The sequence below is a fragment of the Lemur catta genome, chromosome 14 (assembly GCF_020740605.2).
Source record: "Lemur catta isolate mLemCat1 chromosome 14, mLemCat1.pri, whole genome shotgun sequence".
Lineage (NCBI taxonomy): Eukaryota > Metazoa > Chordata > Mammalia > Primates > Lemuridae > Lemur > Lemur catta.
Window position 1 is genome coordinate 10,537,923 of NC_059141.1, and position 24,357 is coordinate 10,562,279.

Genomic DNA, 24,357 nt, shown 5'->3' on the forward strand with positions numbered 1-24,357 from the left:
CAGAGAGGAGAGCATGTAGAAGATCTGCTTTGAGAGGAACAATGACAACAAAGGCTGAAATTAATATATATAATAAATATAAGGAAAAAACACTTTGTGAAATTGTTTTATTATAAAGATATTTCTTGAGCTAATATTTTTAAGGGGCACAAAAGCCTCTTTTCTTTCCAAATTTCAACAATGCTTGCCCTTAACTCTCTCCTCCCCAGTGAATGAACATCAACGTATTTAATTATTCTTCTCATTTTCTTGCTTTCCAAGATTAAGCCAACACAAAGTACATGTACCGACAATATGATCTTTATGATTGCAAACCAAACCATTCATTCTGTAAAGATAAAGTGGACAAGCGGAAAAGGCTGGTGGGAAAATGAGACAGCTATGGCTGTATATGTTAGCAAGCTGAGCCCTTAACTTATAAATAGACCCAGAATGAGGCTTTGCACGGGTGCACGGGGTGGACGACCTTGGGTGTTCTGGGTGCCAGTTTCCTGTCTCTTTCGTGAAGGAGTTGGAGCGCATGAGCTAAATTCCCCGCAATTCTATTGAGTGCTGGATAACTCAGCTGCGAAGACACCTGAAGCAAGTGCTTCTCAGCCGCAGTTGCACATCAGCGCTACCTGGGGACCTCTTAAATATCCCGGCGCCTGGGCCACGTCCCAGACCAATTCAGTCAAGATCTCTGGGGGTGACTCCAGCATGTGGCCAAGATGGAGGGTCGCTAAGCTCTCATTCTTGCTGGTAAATAGGAAGCAGAGATATGTAAACATTTGCCTGCCATCCTTGAGAAGAGCTGGCATTTTCTTGATGGGAAAAAAAATCAAAGAAGTTGCTCAATCTCACACTGTATTTCCTGGCAAACAGCTCAGGAAAAATTTAAATCAGTGACAGAACACAAGTATAGATAACAATAAATGACAAGTGTCCTACGGCTGTCCCCCCAGCCCGCTGATGGACAGAGCTGGAGAAGGCCACGTGGCCCATCTCAAGCTGCAGGGCATGGGCCGTTGGGGAACACCTAGCGCCGTGTCGCTTTGCTTCTTTGCCTAGCGCTCCCAGCCTCCAGGGAGGCGCTGGCAGTGCCCGCCGACCTCGTGCCCTCTGCAAAGCAGCTACCTGGCGCACTTGTCCCTGACCTCCCTTCAGGAGGCTACAGATGGGAGAGAAAACAGAGCCCTGTAAGAAACAGTCAACATGAAAAGCAGGTTAAGGTGAGCTCTTTTAGACAACTGTACTGGGTTGAACAGTGTCCTCCCCAAAATTAATGTCCTTCCCAGAACCTCAGAATGTGATCTTATTTGGAAATAGGGTCATTGCAGAGGTTACTCCATACTGGAGTAGGGTCCTTAATCCGATGTGACTAACATCCTTATAAGAAGAGGCGAGACGCAGAGAGACGCACAGGAGTGACGCCATGTGTGTGCGTCTGCTGTGTAGCTGTAACAAAACACCACCCACTGGGTGACGTAAACAACAGAAATTTATTTTCTCACATTTCTGGAGGCTGGAAGTCCAAGGTCAAGGTGCTGGCAGGTTCGGATTCTCCTGAGGCCGCTCTTCTTGGCTTGCAGATGGCCGTCTCTCAAGCTGTCCTCACAGGGTCTTCCTTCAGTCTGTGGTCTGCGTCCTAATCTCTTATAAGGACACCAGTCATATTGGATGAGGGCCCAGCCTGATGTCCCCATTATGACTTAGTCACCTCTTTAAAGGCTCTATCTCCAAATGCAGTCACAGTCTGAGGTACTGGGGGATAGGACTTCACCGTATGAATTGCGGAGGGGGTGGGGGGACCCGATTCAGCCATACCACCATGACGACCGAGGCGGAGATTGGAGTGATGTGTCTATGAGCCACGGCTGTGCTTGGAAGCCCGTGACTCTCTGAGATCCATCTCTGTAGCTGCAGCACCAGTCTGGTATGGACAAGGGACCCAAGTTACCTGCTGAATGAATGAATGAATGAATGATTTTAAACAGGGAAGTGATTTAAACAGGAAAGCAGCTCCCGGGCGGCATTTTGTGCTCAGGAAGCCAGTGGCCCTGGGCTCTGCTGCTGGCTGTATCCAGCCACTGGTGTCAGTCAGAGGAAAGAGTCAGGATATGCCACCTCCAGTATTCTGTGACTCGGTCGCCTTTCTTATAGTCAATGAATGTGGCAGGGGCGTGCACAGTCCTGTTTCCCTCACGTGCTCTTGAACTTGCCAGTGGACCAAGGGATATAAATCAGCCCCTTGAAGCCCCTTCAGGAGGGAGGGGACCCTGAAGGGGAGGCCTGGCAGTGCTCAGTGGTCACTCCTCCAGGTGGTCGCAGATCATGGGAAATCATAGGGTTGTGTACAACCCAGGGCCTGTCTGACAACACAGCTTCTAGGGCACTGGGTTTAATAAAGCTTTTACATGTAGGAGGATGGGAGAGAAGGGGCAGATTGAAGCGATGGGGCCCCAAAGTGAAGAGCTGCACCAATTAGCTCGGCTAACCACAGGCAGCCTTTATCCCTGGCAGGAAGCACCCCAGCACGGCCAGGGACAAGCAGCAGCTGAGAGGTGCCCACTTCTTCAAAGGGAAAATGTAATTTGCAAACAATCAACATCTTAACAAGCTATAAACAAGCAGCCCTGACTTCTAGCAGATTTACTGATGCTTGAGTGACCAAAATTCACAATGTTTTTCCAAACCAACTTTGTCAATTTACAGGCTGGTGTTTATTAGGACAAGTCCCTGGGCAATGCCGCCAGCTCAGCTTCCACCCCTACACTGTCTGTCGGGCGAGTGTCCTTGCACTTGTCCAGCCTGGCTGCAGGTCCAGGGCAGCCTGGTCATGTCGTCTTGCCCTTTTCACCATGTTACAGGCTGGCCTGGTAACTGATAGGATGGGATCTGTTTGTTTTGTTTGAAAATTCTAGCGTTTCAAAAATCACCCATCATTTATCACTCATCTGAGATGAGCAATTGTGGGTCGATGCCGGCTGGATGCTTTTCCTGCAAACCCCTCCTCTCTCCATCTCCCCCCACCTCCCCCCCACCCCGGGGGAAATCAAGAAAAACAAGATTCTACTTGTCCTGTTCCTCCGAGACTCCTCGGAATTGCTGGAATCGTCACAATAAGTGGTAGTAATAGAACCATATACAGGATTGTAAATACAAACTGCTCCATGGAGTGGCAAAAAATAATGAAGTAATTAGGTGAACTATTATCAGCACCTGTGACTGATGGGTGCAAGCACGTTTCTAGCTTTATTGTATTGTTACTTGTGGGGAACAATGCACAGATTCTGAAGTTGCATAACTTCCTGCCCTGTGTCCAGCGCCCCCTCCCGAGGGAGTCAGACCTCTTGGCGTGGGTCGATGCCTGGGGCTGCAGCCCAGTGCCCCAGGCTGGGGAACAGGTGTATGGGGTCTGCAGAAACACACAGTGGGGAAATAAGAACCCCGTTTTCCAACCCATTAGGGTTAACACCACTTTAATTAGCAATTGATGTGAAGACTAAGAGGTGCTATTTATGACCATTTCTGGGCTAAAGATGGGTCCCATGGACAGACCCAAGCCATGAGCCCGCTCCGATGTGAGACAGTTGAGGGGACGGGGACTCGAAACACAACTCACTGCTGATTCTCAGTGGAAACGGCCGTTCAAATGCTCAACCTGCCTTCCTGTACCTGGCAGATGCCCTCCCTCCTAGTTGGGATTTCTGCACAGAACTGCCCAACTGCTAGTAATCATAATCATTTGGTGATGATGATAATAGTTAACACTCATAGTATTACTGTGCACCAGGCCCTGTTTTAAGCATTGCATATATACTTATTCATTCACTCCTTACATCAACTCACTGAGAAAGGTACCATTATCATCCCCATTGGGGAAACTGAGGCACAGAGAAATTAAATGACGGTTACAGAGCCAGGTTCCAACCCAGGCAGTTTGGTGCCAAAGTGTACCCTCTTAGTCTTCTGTTCACTGCCCTGCTTAAAGCATGCCTTTCCATGGTTTGGACCAAGGGACATTGACAATGTGTCTGGAACAGGCTGGGCACCAAGGAGGGAAGTGCAGAAGTGGGGAAAGGGTCATGCTAAAAACCAAGGCAAGAAGATGGTTTCTCACAGACTTGCCAACTGGCTTGGTAGAACCCAGCGCCTTCCTTGAATGGGGAAAGGCAGACATCCAAGTATGACCCTCCTGCATACAGAGGTATGGGTCACAACTCCCATTATTATCTAGAGAAATGGACAATGTGGACAAGGTAAATCCATTTTCGCAGACACACACACACACACACACACACACACACACACACACACACACACACACACAAGCTTCTTCTGAGCTTTCTTCTACCCAGAACCTCTTGGAGCCCACAAACTTTGGCTGGCTGGTTACTTAAGAATATAATTTTTCAACTAATAGAGTTTGTTGAACTGCTAGCCAGGGGATTGTGCTTTCTAAGTTTCACTCTCTCGGGCAGGCAGAGTCATTTATTTCTACTACCTAATCAACGCTTTTGGCGTCAGGAAGCCAGACAGAGGAACTTCAAGTCACCCAACTGCCATGGACCTCAACTTTCTTATCTGTAAAATGGAAATAATGACCCCACCTGCCACATACGCCAACTGTGAGGATTAAATAAGTTAATACATGTTAACTGCTAATTACTATTATTTTGTACAAAGGCAGATTGCTCTGGACGCTAATGAAGCTTAAGCTTCCTGTCTTGCCCTATATTGATAATTTTTGTCTTCTTTTTCTTAAAGAGAGCCCCCAGATTGGATAAGCTTCAGGATCCTCAAACCTGGGTCTACCCTATGATTATTGAGAAAAGGAAGCTTTTGGTTTGGCTAACTGCCACAGCCTTACCCAGCTCAAAAAGGCAAAAAACTTCTAGGTATTAGGCATAAACACACGAGTGAAGGACCCTGCTTTGTGGACAGGGGTACAAATTTCTTTCTAAGAAGACAAGAAGCCATAGAAGACAGCATGTGCTAGACTCATTTGAGGCTGACCGAATTGTGCCAGTTTACCTGGGACTGTACTAGTTTAAAAGCTAAAAGCACCATGTCTTGGAAAATCTCTTGGTCCTGGGCAAACCGGCTCAGTTTGTCACCTTACTTGTTGAGGACGGAAGCATGCCACTGCTATTCAGCTAGCTGACTGCCTGGTGCATGGTAAGTGCCCAAAAAATATTAGTTGGATGAAAGGAGTGTAAACCAACCGCTGGTGCTCAGAGGAGGGACAGTGCGCAGAGATCTGAGACGGGCAGGTCGATTTCATGGAAATCCAGTGTGAAAAATAAGCCTGTGATGGGGCCATTGGATCCAAAAACTACAGTTATTGGGGGAGGGAGTGGGTTGTGGAATGCGATGAGGGGAATCCCCCAAACGCAGGGGGACTGCTTAGACCTCGGGACAGTTTCTGTTTACTTTTGTGTACTTGGTAACAGACAGTATGTCTTCCATTTAGAATCTCCACATTATCCTTTCCTTCGCATGCAAACAATGCCTGCGTCCAAGGCAGAACCCCGAATACAAGCTCAGTCTGGTGTGGGAGGGGTGATAAATGGTGCCCGGGGCAGGCAGTGGGCTTTGAGTGTGCGGGTGAGCTGCTCAGGCCCCGATTCCACATGCTGTGTAGACTCCAATTACCCGAAGACTTAGAGATCAAACAGCCCAACTGTGCCGCACAATAAAGGAGGAGGTCTTAATCTTACTTTGCGCTACACCCTTCCAGCCAGACCGTGCAAAACAATGCATCGCATTTATGTCCTCCTGAGCACCAAACCTTTCTGAAATTGTCTCGGGTTATCCCAGCAACATCTCTATAAAGTGGACAGGAGAGAGAGGAGATATTTTAAAGAATCGTGTGATTCCTGCTGGACTTGGTGGAATATCATGGCAACCACAGATGGCTTTATCAAAACCACACACTCCTGCTTTGCCAAAGACAGAGCACTTTTAAATGTTATTTATTTTTAGTTTTAGGTATATTTTTAATGGTGTAGTGTTGGTTTGTGGTGAAAATCGTTAGCATTAGCCTTTAGCTGAGCTGTGGCATATGCACAGGGGACTTGATAGCTAGAAAACAGGAAAGCCACGAAAACGCCAATGGCTAGAGATGGGAACTCTGAAATTTTATTTTTCTCCCCTCTCATAGTACAAACAGGATTTGTAGTAAGGCATAATGCTGCTAAAATTAGTCTGGTTTCTTTTTCAACTATAACATCAGCTAATAGGTAAATATGACAGAAAATATAGTCACTTTGAACATTTAAGATTAAGAAAAGCAGAAAGGCTGGATTTTTTTTTTTAGACATCTAAATATGTAGGCAACAATAGAGACCCAAGAGGGCAAATCCGTTTTATTTTTACATACCAGTAGTTTTTAAAACAATACCTCTAGCTTTCAGACAATAGATTTTTAAAAATTAAGAATAGTGTGCTCAAGTGATGGAAAATTTCAGGATTTTTTGATACGTGACTTAATCTGTATAATAATCAGAATCTTCATGTTACTACTTGTTTACAGCCTTTTCTAAAAATGAACACTACAAACATCTTAAATCGATAAATCTTTCTCTTAAAATAAATCACTTTGATAAAAGGAGTGGAAATATTTAATATACGTTTGAGATGTAGCTGAAGCTCTATCACAATTTGTGGATCAGGATTACAGTTCAAAAGGCAAAAGCAAATATCTTTTGAGGTTGAGCATTTTATATTGAAAACATATATTTATAATGGAAATTAATCTTAACATAAAGAGGAAATGATCTTGTAGGATTTTCTATTTTGGAACTGATATGCTAAATCATTTCTTATTTGATGGAGTTAAAAAGCAGTTAACATGACTTTTAAAGCAGCATTTTTCAAGTACTGTAAACATGCTAGCATAGAAAACTAGAGAGAAGCAAAATTTTCCTGTCTGTGAGATTCTTAAACAATTTATTTTAATTTTAGTTGTTTATAATCAAATATTGAATGTTTCCCCATTATTCCACTGTACTCGTACACTGCTTATTGAATAATTTTTGTGAAATTTACAGCCAAATGACTTATTGTTTCACTTTGATTATTTTGAAGATACTTCACGCTGATTCTTAATGCAAGAACTCTTAATGCCCTCACTCTATTTTGAACTAATTGCTATTACAAGAAAAACCTGGAGGTATTTATTTTCCACTACTACTTTTGGTTTTATTAATTCTTTTGCTATAATAGCCCCAAATTAGAAAGTTCAAAATCAGATTGTTGATAATTGTGAAATGTGATATTGCAATCCATGGCAAAATATCATGATTATGCACATGTGTAAGGATTAAGATGTCTCAGGAATTAGCACTGAATACGCTCGATAAAATGAGGCACCTGCCACAGAACCTGCCCCCTGTGCCTTTCGGCAACGCCAAACAAGTCCTCTGGGTTGGAGAAGTCACAGCCAGGTCATGGATTTCTGCACACAGTGATGGTTTCTGTGGGGGAAAAAAAGCAGTGAGTATCACGCTACTTACCTTGCTTTCTGCTACAACTGTTGCAGGCAAGAGTGTCTCTGATTGCGTCTCAGTTTTGCATATCTGGATCCTGAAAGAAATCTTTTCCCTGACTACTTCTTAGTTGTTCCTTAGGACCCAGGGATTTTGGAAAACACTGTGGCATGCTTTCCTTCGTGGTTCCTCTGGGTTTAAAGCCTTAAAGATGGACAAACGTTCCGTGGCTGCCCGACAAGCACTGAAATTCGGAGTAGCCAAGCTTGTTCCAAAAGCCTTTACCGCGGCGTGAGCGCAGTTTCACAGATCGCCACTAGATGGCGCATGACAACCATGTGTGTCAGCCGCACGCGCAGGCGGCTGCGTTTCTCCACAAGGTACCAAATGTGATCTACAACAATCCCTCCAAGACAACTTCTCTATTAGATTACCATTATCATTTCAGTCTCTAGATGGAAACTTAAATGGTCTTGATTTACGTTTTGGAAGTAGGGGGAAATTTTCACTGGGAGAGCCTTTCTGGGAATGCACACTCTTCTGTTTATGTATGTTGTGTTAATAAACACTGGCACTTAAAGCTGAATTAAGACATAAACATTAAGTGTCAATTCACATCTACCCACTTATCTACCAATGCTTCAAGAAGCATTCATTAAGTGTCTACTGTGCGTGAAATGTAACTTGCGCTTCTTAAATGTTGAAAGAACATTTTATTACCAGGTATTAATACAAGTATCAGAAAATAAAGACGTCGTTCCATGTGGTACAGTCGGGCCATTAATATAATGTTAAAACTAAGTACAGCAGCTCTTCCTTATCTGAGGTTTTGCTTTCCATGTTTCACTAACCCGTGGGTCAAAAATATTAAATGAAAAATTTCAGAAGTAAACAATTCGTAAGTTTTAAATTGCATGCTGTTCTGAGTAGCGTGATGAAATAGTGCACCATCTTGCTCTGTCCCACCCGGGACGTGAATCATCCTTTTGTCCAGAGTATCCGCGTTGTCTAAGCTACCCACCCAGCAGTCACTTAGTAGCCATCTCGGTTATCACACGGACTGTCGCAATATCCCAGGGCTGTGTTCAAGTGACCCTTATTTTACTTTATAAGGGCTCCAAAACACAAGAGTAGTGAAGCCGGCAATTTGGATATTCCAAAGAGAAGCCATAAAGTGCTTCCTGTAAGTGAACAGGTGAAAGTTCTTGACTTACTAAGGAAAGAAAAAAAAATCATATACTGATGTTGCTAAGATCTACAGTAAGAAAGAATCTTCTATCCATGAAATTGTGAAGAAAAAAGAAATTCATGCATAGTATGTATAGAGTTCAGTACTGTCTGAGATTTCAGGAATCTATGGCAGTCTTGGAACGTATATCCTTCGGATAAGGAGGACAATTGGATGCCCCTGGAGTTTCAATAGCTTTATTTCTTGATACAGAATAAATCTGAATGTCAGGGACAAAAATAATCACAGAAAGCACCTTACAAATTCTTTTCTGCCTTATAACAAAATATAATTCCCCTTGCCTTAATAAATGTAAACTCCTATAAAGAAAATAAATTAATAAACCATACAAGTTGTATAGTGGAGTCAGTTTCTCTTTTGTGTCCATTGTCACCAAGTATAGGAATGATATATTTCATGACATAATTAATTTTTTAAGTCTATATAAAGATAAACCTTAATAACAACAGTTTTATCACAAAGTTTTCAGAAAGACATGACAAAACTTCTTCAAAAGTTAGTTCTATCCATGTGCAGAAAATTAAGAAATCTCTAAGATCATTTCTACCTTTAAAAGTCAATGATTTAAAAAAAAAATTAGCAGCATTTGAATTCTTTCACCCTTTTCAATATAGGTGTGATATTTCTTCTAAGCCAATCTCTAACTGAAAGGAAAGAATGGTCTCATTTTTAGAATTACTGGCTGTTTGTTTGAACTGAAGAATTAGTTGCATTTCAAAATACGGACATGCCTAATGAAATGATTAAAACATACAGAACATTAAATTATAAGCAGATGGGGGTAGAACTAGGGGGGAGGTGAGTTTGCAAGAGACCTGAGTCCAGGGAAGCTGACAGCTTTGGGTTTTTCTCAATAACACAGAAGATGATTGTTTAAGCAACAGAGGGTAAGAAAACAACCTCTGGAAGACAAATCAGTCTCTCTCTCTCTCTCTTTCTCTCTCTGACAGACAGCAGCCTGCAACAAGAGTCAGAAAGTAAAAATCCACGTGTATACTAACAGTCTGGAGAAGGCCATTATCGAAAGAAAATGGACATTGACATGGACACCTGGAACAGGAACCAGGAGTCACCTTGCAAAAGTGTCATAGCAGTGAGAGATCCTATGAGAGCCAAGGAGGTCACACTGGCCCAGAGTAAGTCACGGTTCAGGATTCGGGTCCACATCTTCGTAAGACAGACATCTCCCTGGCTGATTTCTGGTCCCAGTGATTCGTGAAATGCTTTCCCTCCTCCTTCCCTGAAATTTATCATTTAAAATGCTGCTCTGTAGAGTTAAAAGATAAGAGTTTGATGAGATAGAGTTGACAACAGCTAGAAAAGAAGTTTAGGGGATGGGAGCAGTTCACAGACTGTGAAAATTGTCTGTTAAGTGGCACTTTATGGTTCGGCAGAATCCATGAGAGTTTTATCTTGAATTTCTATCGGGTTGCAGTCAGCAGGGGCTGGTTCCCTGGAAACTGGCTTTTTTTTTTTTTTTTAAATCTATGTCACGGCTCTATCTTTCCTGAATATACAATAGCAGTTTCGACCCATTTGAGCTGCCTTCCTAAACAGTGGCACCGATTGTCTCCGAGTGTGGGTTAATGGATGTAGGTCTAGAGATAAAGGAAATAAACCCTCTAAGATGTTGTCTAATTTTTAAAAGGCATCTTGCCTTCCTCAGTTGTGTGTGTTCTTTGTCCTGGATGTCTGCAGGGGAGAGGACAGCACTGCTGTGGTGACGGTGGCTTGCACCCAGGGCCAGGGCCAGGCTCCGAGTGGGGGCGAGGGTCACCTTTGGAATCGGAATCGGTTCTTGCTTTAAGAGCAGAAAGAACACCCTGGACATGAGTCAGTGCACACACAAACAGACATTCTCCCCACGAGGGAACTGGCTGCTCTCCTTCTGTTTCAGGTAAGAGCCCTGCCCGTCCTTCCAAGCTGCCCCCAGGTGTCCGCGGGACTAGCACTTCCGTGTCTGGCAGCGAGCACTGCTCTCTCTGAGAGCCGACCAGTTATTGCAGAATCTTGTTTCCCCAGCATCATCCACCAGAGAAGGTGCAAGCTATCAATCTCGCTCTACTTCATGCCTAATTAAAACTCTCCCAGCCATCTCCGCCGGGAGACAACGGCCGTGTGTTGGGGAATTGAGGGACAGGGTCTCTTTCCCAAATAATTTACCCCATTTACCAGGAAGGTCAGGGGTCAATGAATTGCTTAGCTCCACCAGCCACACGGGCTGGTCAGGGAATCCTGTCCGCCCACCCCCCTCCTCCCAACCTCCCCGCTCTGACCATGGGGGGATGTTTAGCTTTTCTCTTTAATTTTTAAGGTTCTGTTGAATGTGTCTTATTATAAGCCTCTTTCAGTCTTTGGAAAGGAAATGGTCCATAAATGTATAAATTTAACATTTGTGTCTAAAAATATATAAATAGTATCTACTGAAATTCCACCTTTGGAGATGCACTCTCTGAAGATTTGACAGCGTTCCCATCACTCTGTGAGCAAAGAATGCTATCAGCTTACACCTTTCCTCAGCAGCTACTGGCCGGTGTGGAAGGTGGGAGCCCAGACGGAGGCTGGGAAGGGCAAGGGCAATGCCTTGGTGGCCAACCAAAAGCAGAACTTACCAAGGCATGGAGAGGCAATGAGACAGAACTGACCTATGCGGCCGGTGTGGGGAGGGGTGAGAAGGAGCCAAAGGCATGTGGGAGCCACTCTCTCTGTTTGCACGTGGCCCACACCTTTTCCTGGTCCCTCCAGGATCCTGCAGGAACAAAGGGATGCCTGTGGCCCTGCAACTGTGCTGGGAGGAGCAAAACCCCTGATTTGAGTTTCTGGCTCTTCCCCCATCAGGCATTCCTCCATGGAGACCTCTAAAAACCCAGCTGAGTAGTTGTCATCATCATCATTGTGTCCGGGGAGTAGTAGAAGCCAATATATTGAGAGCTCACCACATTCCAGGCACGTTCTACACACTTCACCTGCATGATGCTGTTTAGACGTGACGTCATGGTTGTTTGTGAAATAAGTGCTACGTTCACCCTGAGCCCTGGTTGGGAACAGTCCTTGGCACATAATACGAGCTCCAGGAAGAACAGTCACTGCCAGTGCTCCGTGTGAAGGGCTTGCTCAGGGACAGTCCTTTGAAAGGGAAAAGAGGGAGCTCTGTGACCTTGTAGGTTCCAAAGCGAGATTAATTCCACACAGTTCCATGTCCTTGTGGAAAACGCTAGGCTGCTGGATTTGTAGGCCCCATACACCTGGCATGTTACCCTGGGCATACACAGGTGTGCTGATCCAGGTTGGAGGGATTCAGAGACGTGGATGGGCTGCCCCTTGCCCTTGAGGATGAGGAAGGGCGATGCAGAGAGGTGAATGGCACGGGGTACAGTATGTGCCCAACATGCCGCCTCCATGAGCTCTGCTCCCAGCAGCATTTCCCCACCTTCATGGGCCCAGGAAGCACCTGAGGGAGGTGGGGAATGACATAGACACCTGAGCCCACTCCCAGCGATGCTGATCTGCTGAGTTTGGAGTAGGCCGGGAAGTTTGCATTTTCCCCAAGTTTCTCAGGTGGTCCTGATGCTGGAGCCACGGACTCCTGCCTGGAAGCAAAGACCCAGAGGAGACAGGGATCGGGACGGACTTGGGTGGTATTGGGCGTTGGCTTCTCAGGAAGCGGGGAGGCGTTGAGTGGGCTGTGACCTTTATTACAAGTAAGACCATTTATCCCAATTGGGGACCTCATGCTTTCCAGAAACAAACCACAGTTCTTCAGGACTGGGTGCCTACACGGGGAAGCAGAGACAGACAAGTCATGCCTCCTACCTTGGGAACGGAGGAGCAGGAAGAGGAAACAAGGCTCAGATTAGCTCTGAGGTCCCCAGAGTGCAGTTCAGGGCCCTGGGCAGCCGGGAGGAGGCCGAGGGGGGCCTCACTTGACTTTCCATCCAGCTGCCTGGATGCAAACAGCTGAACTTCAAAGGCAGCATGGGGCTTACACAGGCAGCTGTGGATGTGTGGGTGGGTGGGGCGCCAAGGGGAGCCGAGGAAAGGGCTGGAGGGGGGAGAGAGAGAGAGATTCAGGGGGGTAAATTAACAGCTTTGGGCTTTATTTACCAGGGGAGGTGGGCATACTTGGGATTGTCTTCCACTTTTGTGTTTTAATCAACACTGAATAGTAAAGTTGCCCTCGTAATCCCTTGAATACCCATGCAGAGAAATTGTTTCATGGTAATTTCATCTGAAATCCTGTCCTGAACTCACACTTTAAGGACCACCACTAACACTAACACTTCCTAGGAGCCAGCAGGGGAGGGACCTAGAGCATCCAAGTCCCATGTCGCTCCCAGCAGACGCTTTTTTACCCCGTAAGATGCAGTGATTTTAGAGACTTTGGCTAAGGGGTGGAGAAAATTCCAAACAAACAAAAACCAAACCACTCAGGATTTGGAAGACAGAACAGTTAAGAGCCTGAACCGTGTTCTGTCTGAGGAAGACAATGGAAGACAGGGCATTCTAGCAGTTTCACAATAGGTGAGAAGATGTTATCGAAGGAATCGCTTTCAATGGCTTAAGTTACAGGAGGGAAAACATGGGCTCAGAGCTTGAAGAAGTTAGAAAAAAAACCGACAAAGGAAAAAAAAAAAAAACCCAGGGATTGTGCAGAACAAGAGAACAAGCAAAACAAGGGAATGAACTGCCAAAGAAAGTGGAATTTCCATCCCTGGAGCTATTCTGAGCAAGAGGAGGGACCTCTTTATTACAGGTTGTTTAGAGTAATGAACTCGATCCCACCACAATGCATGGGAATGGACTAAATGACCCAGGCAAAGCTCCTTCCAGTCCAAACAACTCCATAATTATTGACCCAGGTGGCCAAGGGTTTGTCTCAGAGGATGGAGAGTTCATTTTCAACTGACTTGCAAAGGCTCTGTTGCCAGCAGTGCTTTGTCATTGACTGGATCGTTTTCAAGCGATGTCGTTCAGCAAAACCTCTAGTGGGGAGACCCACAAAGCAACCTGTTAAGCGCTTGCCGAGGACCGTGAGGGCTCAAGCCTTTCTGGCCAACTTTGATTCCCAATTGCATCGTGTAGGCTTAGGAAAGGTCCTGGAGGTCTGCTGAGGAATTCTGCCGCTCCTGGGAGAAATGGAAGTCAGCAAATGCTCTCCGTGTTTGAACTCTCTAGAAAGTTCCACCTATTTGCTTCTAAAGCTGGTGGATGGACTTTTCCCCTCAACGGCCGTGGAGCAGAGTCTACCTCCATCCTGTTTGCAGTCATGTAGATGTAGAATGACTCCGGCTCCTACTCTGCACGCTGCTGCCATGTTTTCTCACTGGAGACAAGGATGTCCTACCCTCAACAAAGTCAAACAAAACCCCAACCAGCTCTCCCTTCTCCACTTCTCCTTCATCTCTGGTCTCAGGGAGACCATTTGAAAAGGAGTTTTAGACAACCAGTTTTTAACACTGCAAGTCCTTATACGATAAATATTTTGTAACAATAATTGAACAAAATAAAAACATGAGTCCTAATTTTTTCAGGCTTTACCAGCTTGAGGGGGTAAATGGCACCATATTCTTGAATAAACCACACCCCCTGCCTCTTGCCCCCACCTGCGTAATGCAGAGGCGGCTCCCTCTGGCAGTCCACTGGGGCTCTTGAGTGAGCGCCCACGGTCCCGGACAGTCCACCCTGGATCCCTCCCCAGAAAGCCACTCTGAAGGGGGGATTCAACATCATTCCTGCTGCCAGGACTCGCAGTTACAAAATGGATTCCCCGACTACAGCACTTGTTCCAGATGGTTCCAAAGTGGCAAACACAGGGGCTGCGGCAGAGCGGTGCTTCTCAGACTCCTCTATATGTCAAAAACACAGGTTCAAGTCCTGTTGACACATGGGTAAGTCCCCTGTCCTTCAGCCCCCGCCCACCCCGTAACACGCAGACACCAGGTATGGGGCTTGGCCAGGGTACTAACACCTGGGACAGGTAAAATCCTGCTGTGGCCTCCATCACCAAGGGGCAAGGACGAAATTCCCTCTTGCTTTGGGCTCCCAGGGGCTCCAACCACCAGCCAAGCAAGAATGAATTCAGCTGTGTTCCTTGCCGGCATTTTCCAACTCCAACGACCATCACAGTTTTTCTCAAGCTATACCCCTGACACAATAATTCCCTCTGAGTCATTTTTTTTTCAGGGAAATAATTCTGTGTACAGAAAAGCTGTTATGGACAAAGATGTTTACTGAAGCATCATTTAGAACAGAGAGAAATCAGAAATTGGCAAAATGTTCAACCATTAAGAAATGGTTGGGTAAATGACTATCTCCTCAAAGGAATAGCGCACAGCCATCTCTGTGATTGGCTTAGAATTGTTTTTTTTAAACCTTCCAGTTACTTGGTTAATAAGCTTTTGTCTTATTAACAATTCTTTACGTTAAATTATCTCCGTTCAAATAGCTGGAGTGGCTCTGTCACTTGGGTGAGATTGCAAGTCTCTGACCACAAATACCCCCCAAACCTCACCATACATCCTCCCACTTCACAGAAAAAACAGACGCCTTCAGCTGAGAATTCCCCATTTCTCACATTCCAAACATATCCGTGTATCCACATCTGTTCTCCGCTCGCACCTCCTTTCCTGTTTTACAATAATTAAAGCCATCTCTTCTGTTTAGAACCAAATCCTACATGTGTGCCTTTGATTCCATCCTCTTGCTGTCCTCTCGGCAAACCTATGCTCTTAACTAATTACCAATTTCCCCTCACATAGTCCACATTTTCTCAAATAGATCCGTCTATTGGCTTTTAAATATGTTCGAATCTCATAGAATAAAAAAGCTTCCTTCTTTGGCTCCCAGCCCCCACCAGCTGTCACCCTGTCTCAGCAACCAGACTTCCTCAGGGGTTGTGTCAACCCACTGCCTCCGTTTCCCCGCTTTCTACCTATTTCTTGATTTACTCCAATTCGGTTTCTGGTCCCAGCAGTCCAGTGTTAGGTCCTCAGTGAGCACCACGAGATGGTTATTCCTGAGGGAAGTCCCTGCTTCTGCCTCCCACTGCCTCCGACGTGGTAAGAGCCCTTTTGCACAGTACACGCACTTACCGCAGGCAGGATTTTACGTTTGCTCAGGGGGTTGATTGGTTGATAGTGGTCTCCCCACAAGTTGCGTGTTCCAAGCAATCATTGACCTTGCAGCACCCTTGAACTCTCAGAGGCTGGCTCTTTCTTAAGATAGATGAGTGTTTGCTGAATGAATGAATGAATGAATGAATGATTCAGACTGGGGACTGCTGCTCTCAGGACATTGCTCTCTCAATCTCTTTATACTGGATTTGGGCCGTAATCCTGAATGTTGAAATCTTGAAAGATCAAAATGTCTAAAGTTGAAAATCCTGAAAAATCAGAATTCTTGAAAATTATTTAAGAGACATTTATTCACATTTTTAAAAGGGAATTTGTTTGACAGAACACTTCATAAGACATCTTACACAATAAAATAGGCAATAATAACATACACATTTTTGCAAGCATAAGCACCCAGGTGTACTAACGACAGTTGCATGGGTATAATGGTGACCAGCAGAAGAACCATATTCACAAAGAAATTGGTCGTTTAGGAAATGTCCTTTTTCAAGGAAGAAGGGACAGGCTCTCATACCTGATGACATGAAGAGATGCTGAACCTGAACTTACTGGCTCGTACAACTTGGAGACCATTTCTGTTAATAATCAATAAAAGTAAAAGTATTTCCTTCTTAGGAGTATTTACTGAGTGCCTAGCATATTTTATATTACCTATGTGTTATACATACTAATATATTAAAATAACAGCTATGTTTTGAGCAGTTATACCCATTGCCTCATTTAATCTTCATAAAACCCTACAAGGTAGGTATGATTATCAATCCTCTTCTGTAGATAAAGAAATTAAACCTTGGGGAGTTCAACTTGCTCAAAATTCTACAACTAGTATAAGGCAGAGACTTATGTTAAACCTGTACTCTGTACATTAATTTGGGTAGAACTGGCATTTTTGCTATGCTGAGTCTTCCAATGCATGGATAGGGTATGTCACATTATTTATTTAGATCTTTGATTTGTTTAATTGGCATTGTGTAGTTTTCAGCGTACAAGTCCTGTACGTGTTTTGTTAGATTAACAAGTATTTTATATTTTTGAAATGGGAACACAGAAATAGTATTGTATTTTTAATTTTGATATTGTGTTCCTTGCTAGTATATAGAAGTAAAATTGATTTTTACATGTTTATCTTTTCTCCTGTAACCTTGCTGAACTCACTTACTAGTTCTAGGAGTATTTTTTCTAGATTCTTTGGAATTTCCTATGTGGATGATTATGTCATCTGCAAATAAATCAATTGATATGATTATGTGAATTTTCTGTTATTATGATGAATTATGTTGATTGATTTTCAAATATTGAACCAGCCTTGCATCCCTGAAATTAGTTCCATTTCATCATAGTGTATAATTCTTTTCGTATGTTGCTGAATTCTATTCACCAATATTTCGTTAAGGATTTTTTGCATCTCTATTTATGAAGAATGTTAGTCTATAGTTTTCTTTTTTTTTATATTGTCTGGTTATTTTGTGGTTTTGCTATCAGAGTAATACAAGCTTAATAAATAACACTGGGAATTGTTCCATCCCCTTCTATTATCTAAAAGAGATTGTGTAGAATTGGTTAATTCTTAAAACATTTGGTGGAATTCTCCAGTAAAACCATCTGGTGGGCCTGGATATTTCTTTTTTGGGAGTTTTAAAATGATGAATTCAACTTCCCTAACAGGACTATTCAAATTATCTGTTACATGTTGGGTGAGTTACGGTAGTTTGTTTGTTTTTTTCAAGTAATTGGTCCATTTCAACTGAATTGTCAAAATTATGTATGTAGAGTTGTTCTTACTATTCCCTTATTATCCTTTTGATGTTTTCAGAGTCTGTAGCTATATTCCGCCGTGTTTTATTCCTGATATTGGGAATTTGTGTCTGCTCTTTCTTTCTCTTTGCCAATCTTGCAATAGGGTTGTCAATCTTATTTATCTCTTCAAATAGTCAGCACTTTGTTTCATTGATTTTCTTTATTGTTTTTCTACTTTTAATTTCATTGATTTTTGCTCTTGTCTTTATTATTTGCTTCCTTTAGGTTTATTTTGTTCTTCTTGTAGGTTTTTTGAAATGGAAGCTTAGATTATTGATTTGAGACTTCCCTCTTTTCTAAAGTAGGCATTTAGTGTATAAATTTCCCTCTCAGCACTGCTTCATCTGTGTCCCATGAATTTTGATATGCTATATTTTTCTGTTATTTAGTTTTATGCATGTGTTGATTTCTCATAAAATATACTCTTTTATCCATGAGTTATTTAGAAATATGTTTTGTGGTTTCCATATGTTCAGAGATTTTCCTCTTATCTTTCTGTTATTGATCTCTATTGGTCACAGAACAACCTCTGTTTGATTTTGATTCTTTTAAGTTTGTTAAGGTTTGTTTTATGGCCCAGGATGTACTCTCTCTTGGTACATATTCCATGGGAATTCTGCTAATATTGAAGGAAGTGTTTTCTGAATATATACTAGATCCTAATGGCTGATGGTGTTGTTGAGTTCTTCTATAACCTTGCTGAGTTTCTGTGTAGTTGTTTTATCAATTATTGAGAGAGGTGTTGGTGTCCACCTATGATTGTGGATTTTTCTATTTCTCCTTTTAGTTCTATCAGTTTTTGCTTTACATATTTTGCGGCTCTGTTGTTTGGTGCATACACAGTAAGAATTGCTTTGTCTTTTTAGTGGATTGACCCTTTCATCATTATATAATACCCCTGTCACTGGTCATTTTCTTCATTCTGAAGTTCTGGTTTTCTTTGATTAATATTTTCATGATATATCTTTTTTCATCCTTTTACTTTTAACTTGCTTGTCTCATATTTGAAGTGAGTCTCTTGTAGACAAAATATACTTGGGCCATGTTTTTTAATCCACTGTGCCAATCTGTATATCTTTTAACTGGTATATGTAGACCGTTTACATTTAAAATTATAATTGATATGTTAGGTCTTAAGTCTCCCATTTTATTTTGTTTTTCCTTGTTCCTGCTGTTTTCTTTTCCCTGACTTCCTGAGGTTCACTTGAACATTTTCTAGAATTCAACTTTGATTTATCTATAGTGCTTTGAATATATCTCTTTCTATAGCTTTTTAAGTGGTCGCTCCAGATATTATATTTTATATGCATAACTTAACAGTCTATTGATGTCAACTTTTTACCAGTTTGAGTGAAGTGTAGAAACATTATTTTCCCTTATGCCCATTTATCCTTCCCCATATAATAAGATTGTGTTAAATATTTTCTTTAGAACCACGTAAGACAGTGTTATAATTTTTTTTTTTTTTTTTGAGACAGAGTCTCACTTTGTTGCCCGGGCTAGAGTGAGTGCCGTGGCGTCAGCCTAGCTCACAGCAACCTCAAACTCCTGGGCTTAAGCGATCCTACTGCCTCAGCCTCCAGAGTAGCTGGGACTACAGGCATGCGCCATCATGCCCGGCTAATTTTTTCTATATATATTTTTAGTTGGCCAGATAATTTATTTCTATTTTTAGTAGAGACAGGGTCTCGCTCAGGCTGGTCTTGAACTCCTGACCTCGAGCGATCCACCCGCCTCGGCCTCCCAGAGGGCTGGGATTACAGGCGTGAGCCCCTGCACCCAGCCACAGTGTTATAATTTTTGCTTCAACCATCAAACATAATTTAAAAGATTTAAGAGGAGAAAGAAAGTCTATTGTATTTACCCATTTTTCTGCTTGCCATATTCTTTCTTTCTTCCTAACATCCAAATATTCCTTTTTTTTTTTTTTTTTATCCTTTCCTTTCTGTTTGAAAATCTTCTGTTAGCTATTCTCTTATGGAAGGTCTGCTGGCAACAAATTCTTTTAGTTTTTATTTATCCGAAAAGATTTTGATTTCCCCTTTATTCCTGAAGGAAATTTTTCCTGGGTATAGCATTCTGGGTTGACAGTTCTTTTCTTTCAGCACTTGAACAGTGTTAGGCCACTTTCCTCCAGCCTCTGTGGTTTCTGATGAGAAACCCACTGCCACTAGAGTGGCTTTCCTCCTAGAGGTTAAGATATCATTTCTCTCTTACTGTTTTCAAGATTTTTTTCTTTGTTTCCAGCTATAAGAAGTTTAACCATGATATTTCTTGATGTGGATTTCTTTGGGCTAATTCTGTTTTGGGGTTCACTCAGATTCTTGAATCTGAACATTTATGGGCTTCGACAAATTTGGGATGTTTTCAGTCATTATCTCTTCCAGTACCTTTTCAACTTCACTCTCTTTTTTCTATCTCTCTGAAAGCCCAATGGCACAAATAGTAGATCTTTTATTGAAGTTCCATAGGCCCCTGAGGCTCTGCTTATTTATTTTCAGTCTAATTTTTCTCTGTTGTTCAGATCAGGTCATTTCTATTGTTTTATCTTCAAATTCAAAGACTTTTTTTTTTTCCCACTATACCTTTCATTTTGCTGTTGAGAGCATCTATACAGTTTTTTATTTAAGTCACTATATTTTTCAGTTATAAAATTTTTGCTTAATTTTCTTTATATGTCCTATTGCTTGGCTGAAACTTTATTTTTTAAACTTTTTTTCAGGTTGCTCATAATTACTCATAAAAGCATTATTATGATGGCTGCTTTAAAATCTTAGGCAATTTGAATATATTTGTTATCTTAGTGTAGGTATCTATTAATTGTCTTTTTTCATTCAGTTTGATCATCCTGATTCTTGGTCTGATGAGTAATTTTGATTCAGATCTGAACATTTTGAATATAATGCCGTAAGATTCTGGATCTTATATAAGCCTTTTGTTTTCATTGGCTTTTTGTGTGTGTGTGTGTGTGTGTGATACTACTCTGACAAGAGAAGAGGGGCCGTTGCCTCATCATGGCCAGGTGGGGGTGTAAGTCCAGTTCCTTCTTGGACTCTGTTGACACCCAGTTTGGAAGCGAGGGATTCCCTGTTAGTGCCGGTGGGTGTGAGCGTTCTCTCTCTCTCCACCAGGCCTCCAGTGACACCCCTGGGTGGGGTGGCCTCCTTCATGCTGGAAGGCTGTGAAACTCCTGAATCTTCAGGTCCCCTCTGCACCACCCCAGTGGAGTGGGGCACCTCATTACTGTCGAGTTGGGCTTGAAGTTCAGGCTTCCCGTATGGTTTTACTGATACCACAGGGACATGATGGGCCATCTCTAAGCCCACCCCTGCAGGAGGAGTGTGAGTGGGTTTTGGATGTCTCCTTACAGCCTGGTGAGGGTGGAAGTCTAGGTTCACCACTTGGCTTTTGCTGTCCTGGATAGAGGGGTGGCCACAGTGTTTTCTGTGATGTTTACCTGCAGGAGAGCGGTTGTTTACCAAACATTTTCTTTTGTGCTAGGCTGCTCCTTTCCTTGTTGGCTTGCTAGAGAGATCGGCCTTTTGTTGGGGCTTTTTAGGTCTGAACCTGTTGGCGTTTCCAGGTTGCTGGCTTCTCCAGCACCCAGACTGGGATATATGAGGCAAAAATAAATCTGGAGATCTCATCACTCTCCTTGTTCCTCAGAGCTCCTGGTTGCTAGCCTGTCTGCCTTTTTTTTTTCTTACCTTCAGCATCTTCTTATATTTGTTTTGTATATAAGGTCCAGGGTTTGTAGTTGTATTTAGAGGGAAAAATAGGCAAAAGTACATCTACTCTATCCTCCCAGAAGCTGAAGTTCTCACGTAATCTTTATTTTTAAATAAAGATTTTCTCTTAAAAAATGTTTTTGAAGATATAGGTTGCACAGAAGGAAAAAACAAATACAACAAAAATAAAGCAAACCTAGAAGTGAAGTATGAAGATAAATACTCAGCAAATATTTTTTTAGAGAACTCTTTAATCATTAAGACTACTTAAAACCCATTACTAAATAAAACAATGCTCCTTTACATTTAGAGTTCTGTATAATTTCTTAAGTAATTTCTCATCCGTTATCCTATTTGATCCTGCTAGGAACCCTGTAAAAGAGGAAAGGCAAATATTATCATCCCAGTTTGACAGAAAGGGAAATGGCTCTATGAAAATCAGAACAAAACATAGGCTCCACCAAAAATTTATATTCAACAACTGGTATATTTATTTTCCTACTGCAAAATAAATAATTCTCTTTTATAAAAAATAATGAAAACTAATCTTTTCAGAAGGCTTTTTTCCCCATCCTCTGAAAAGAATATTTTACCTGCTATAATGCTTCCAGGATGCAACCATGAGGATACTTGTTTGGAATCAATGAGAGGATGGGAATTTACTGCTTCTCCAACCTCTTCAAAAATACCGCACCATAATTCCTGCAACTCATGAATCATCTTTTGGAAGTCTTGAGTTATATTCTGAATCCTCATCTGGACCCAAGCTGGAGAAATGGCGTCTCCTTTGAATTTCAGATTCCTTCCGTGCAGTGGAGCCAAGCCCAGCAGTGTTTGTTCTACCTGCGTCTGCAAGTGCAGCGGCCGAAATGTGGGAACCGTTTTGAGGAACGTGTCATACTGAAATGAGACGGTACCTCTTCTGACCCCGAATTACAGGCAAAGTCCACTGTGGCTGAATTTTTCTTGGGGCACAAAAACATCTCACAGGATGGAAACATTCCTCAGGTCTGAGTCTCCACCATCTGCCTACCGAGTTCTGCGAGAGGCAGAGGGTGCAGGGAAACTAACTGGCCGGGGGGCTTTCTTCTGGAGACACAGCACGAGGAAGCCCTGCTTAGTGTGGTTGCCATGTGCAGATTTAAGAGACTGAAATATACAATCTACTGAAGAGGAGAATGAAGCAAAACTATACGCTAAGACATGAGCTATCTTTTATAAAGTCATGATAAGAAAGGATGTGTTTGAGAGCAAGGAGTTGAAGACTGGCCGAGTGTCATACTGAGTTAATTGAGGGACTCAGTAATGGCTCACCCACAGATCCAAGACATTATGGTGGGGAGAAACTATTTCCCCACGAGGCCAAGGTCTGGCTTTCCTGTTCGTTCTCAGGAAGCATCCTTTGCCCATCAGCTCTGTCTAAGATAATTGCTGGAGGCAAGAAGGCTCAGTCTCTGCCTTCCAGGAGCTTCCAATCCAGCTAATGAGGCCAGACCTAGAGATGAGAAGATGAGGAGGTGCTAAGTGAGGGGCAGAGACATGTCACTGGCCCTAGAAAGGAGGCCTGAGATGTGGAAGGGGGAAGAGATTTCAGCCAAAGAGGAGAAGGGAAGAGGAAATGCAAAGGGTGAGTCTGCACTGTATTTTGAGGGGCACTGATGGAAATGCCTCTAGGACCACACCAAGAAGGGGGTTTATAGAGGGACATAGTGGTAAAGGGGGCCCACGAGGAAGCGCAGTGAGACTGGGGCTTCATTCAGCAGAGAGGGAGAGCTCCTAAGGGCCAGTGGGGAGAGGAGAGACCCACAGAACGAAGCACATCAGGAAGATGAATCCTGCAGTGGAGTGTACCACGGACTGCAAAGAAGAGACCCACGTAATGTGGTGACAGGTCATTTATTTAGAAAGAAATGTTCCCTTTTTATTAAAACAACAAACCTTCATAAGGGAACAAATAATTCGTATCCTCTTGATCTGTTTACAATTAATACGGTCAAATAAATGTCCAAAGTCCAAATTCAGCCAAGTTCAAGGTTTATCAACCCTGGGGATTTCCCTAATTTAATCACAGAGCCATTATTCAACATCCTCTGAGCATCTTTGAATCCCTGCACTGGATTATGCTACAACATCTAATTTATGATGTATAACAGAAACTACCATTTTCTTTTACTCGCCAAAACAACAACAACAAAAAACTCACAATTTTTAAATGGCACATTCACCCCAAATTATAAAATTTTGCTTCACGTTTGTATAACCACAATCCAAACCCTTTGGCATTTCAGCTGCCTGTGCCTGAGGGGAAGATTAAGGAATTCAAATGGTTAAAAAAAAAAAGCCAAACTGAAATGTTTACAATAAGCTTGGAAAGAGGTTGGTTGGGTTTGTCTCAGCATTCAGAACTAGGAATGCCTTTTGAGACCACCTTTTATAAACCTTTCGCTTTATGGGGGGCTGTGGAAGATCAGCGGGGTTTTGGGGCCTGTCACCTCTTTGGTTAGTGGCCAGGGAGGATGGTGCTAGACTCACCCTACGACTTCACCTTCCGATGTCCCCTAGAAGGAATGTTTATTCTAAATATCTTGCACTTTAGATACATTAAGTATTTTTTAGGACATAAGAAAAATAACTTCCTTCTTTCCCAAAGTCTGATTCAACCATGTTTACTGAGAGACCGCTGTGCAGGAAGAATCATGCTAAGTGCCGAAGACGTAAGTGAGAAAGACCCAGAAAAGCTCACGTGCTGGAAAGTGGGAGAGACAAGCACTCAGAGAGTGGAACGTTGGCTAACTGCCATGCCGCTGACACACGCCCACGAGCACTCGGCAGAGCTGCCCTTGCGAGAAGCAACTGAGTGACAAGTCAGCCTGAATTTGGAGCCATCTATGCCTATAACTTTGGGGGTGGAGCTGTTTGAAATCACTGTGTTTGCGTTTAAAATACGTGCCAGTCTCCCCACCATTGGCCTCTTGTGG

General features: G+C 42.9%; 2 long non-coding RNA genes across 7 annotated transcripts in view; one reads left to right on the top strand and one right to left on the bottom strand.

Annotated features, from left to right (window-relative positions):
• Positions 1 to 93: 93 nt before the first annotated feature.
• LOC123649693 lies at positions 94 to 7,793 on the bottom strand. Its single transcript, XR_006739114.1, has 3 exons — positions 7,500 to 7,793; positions 1,494 to 1,942; positions 94 to 1,176 (listed from the first exon to the last, which is right to left on the bottom strand). It is a non-coding gene; the product is annotated as an uncharacterized LOC123649693 (long non-coding RNA).
• LOC123649695 overlaps positions 5,084 to 24,357 on the top strand; it is a 23,532-nt gene continuing 4,258 nt past the window's right edge. For 2 of the 6 annotated variants that reach the window (XR_006739119.1, XR_006739120.1), the window contains exons 1-3: positions 5,084 to 5,160; positions 9,672 to 9,857; positions 10,420 to 10,618. This is a non-coding gene — a long non-coding RNA (uncharacterized LOC123649695). Of the gene's footprint in view, positions 5,161 to 9,671; positions 9,858 to 10,419; positions 10,619 to 10,743; positions 11,081 to 11,559; positions 11,736 to 14,419; positions 14,482 to 24,029; positions 24,094 to 24,357 lie in introns of those variants that run through there. The other 4 variants (XR_006739115.1, XR_006739118.1, XR_006739117.1 and 1 more) reach the window with 4 other exon arrangements.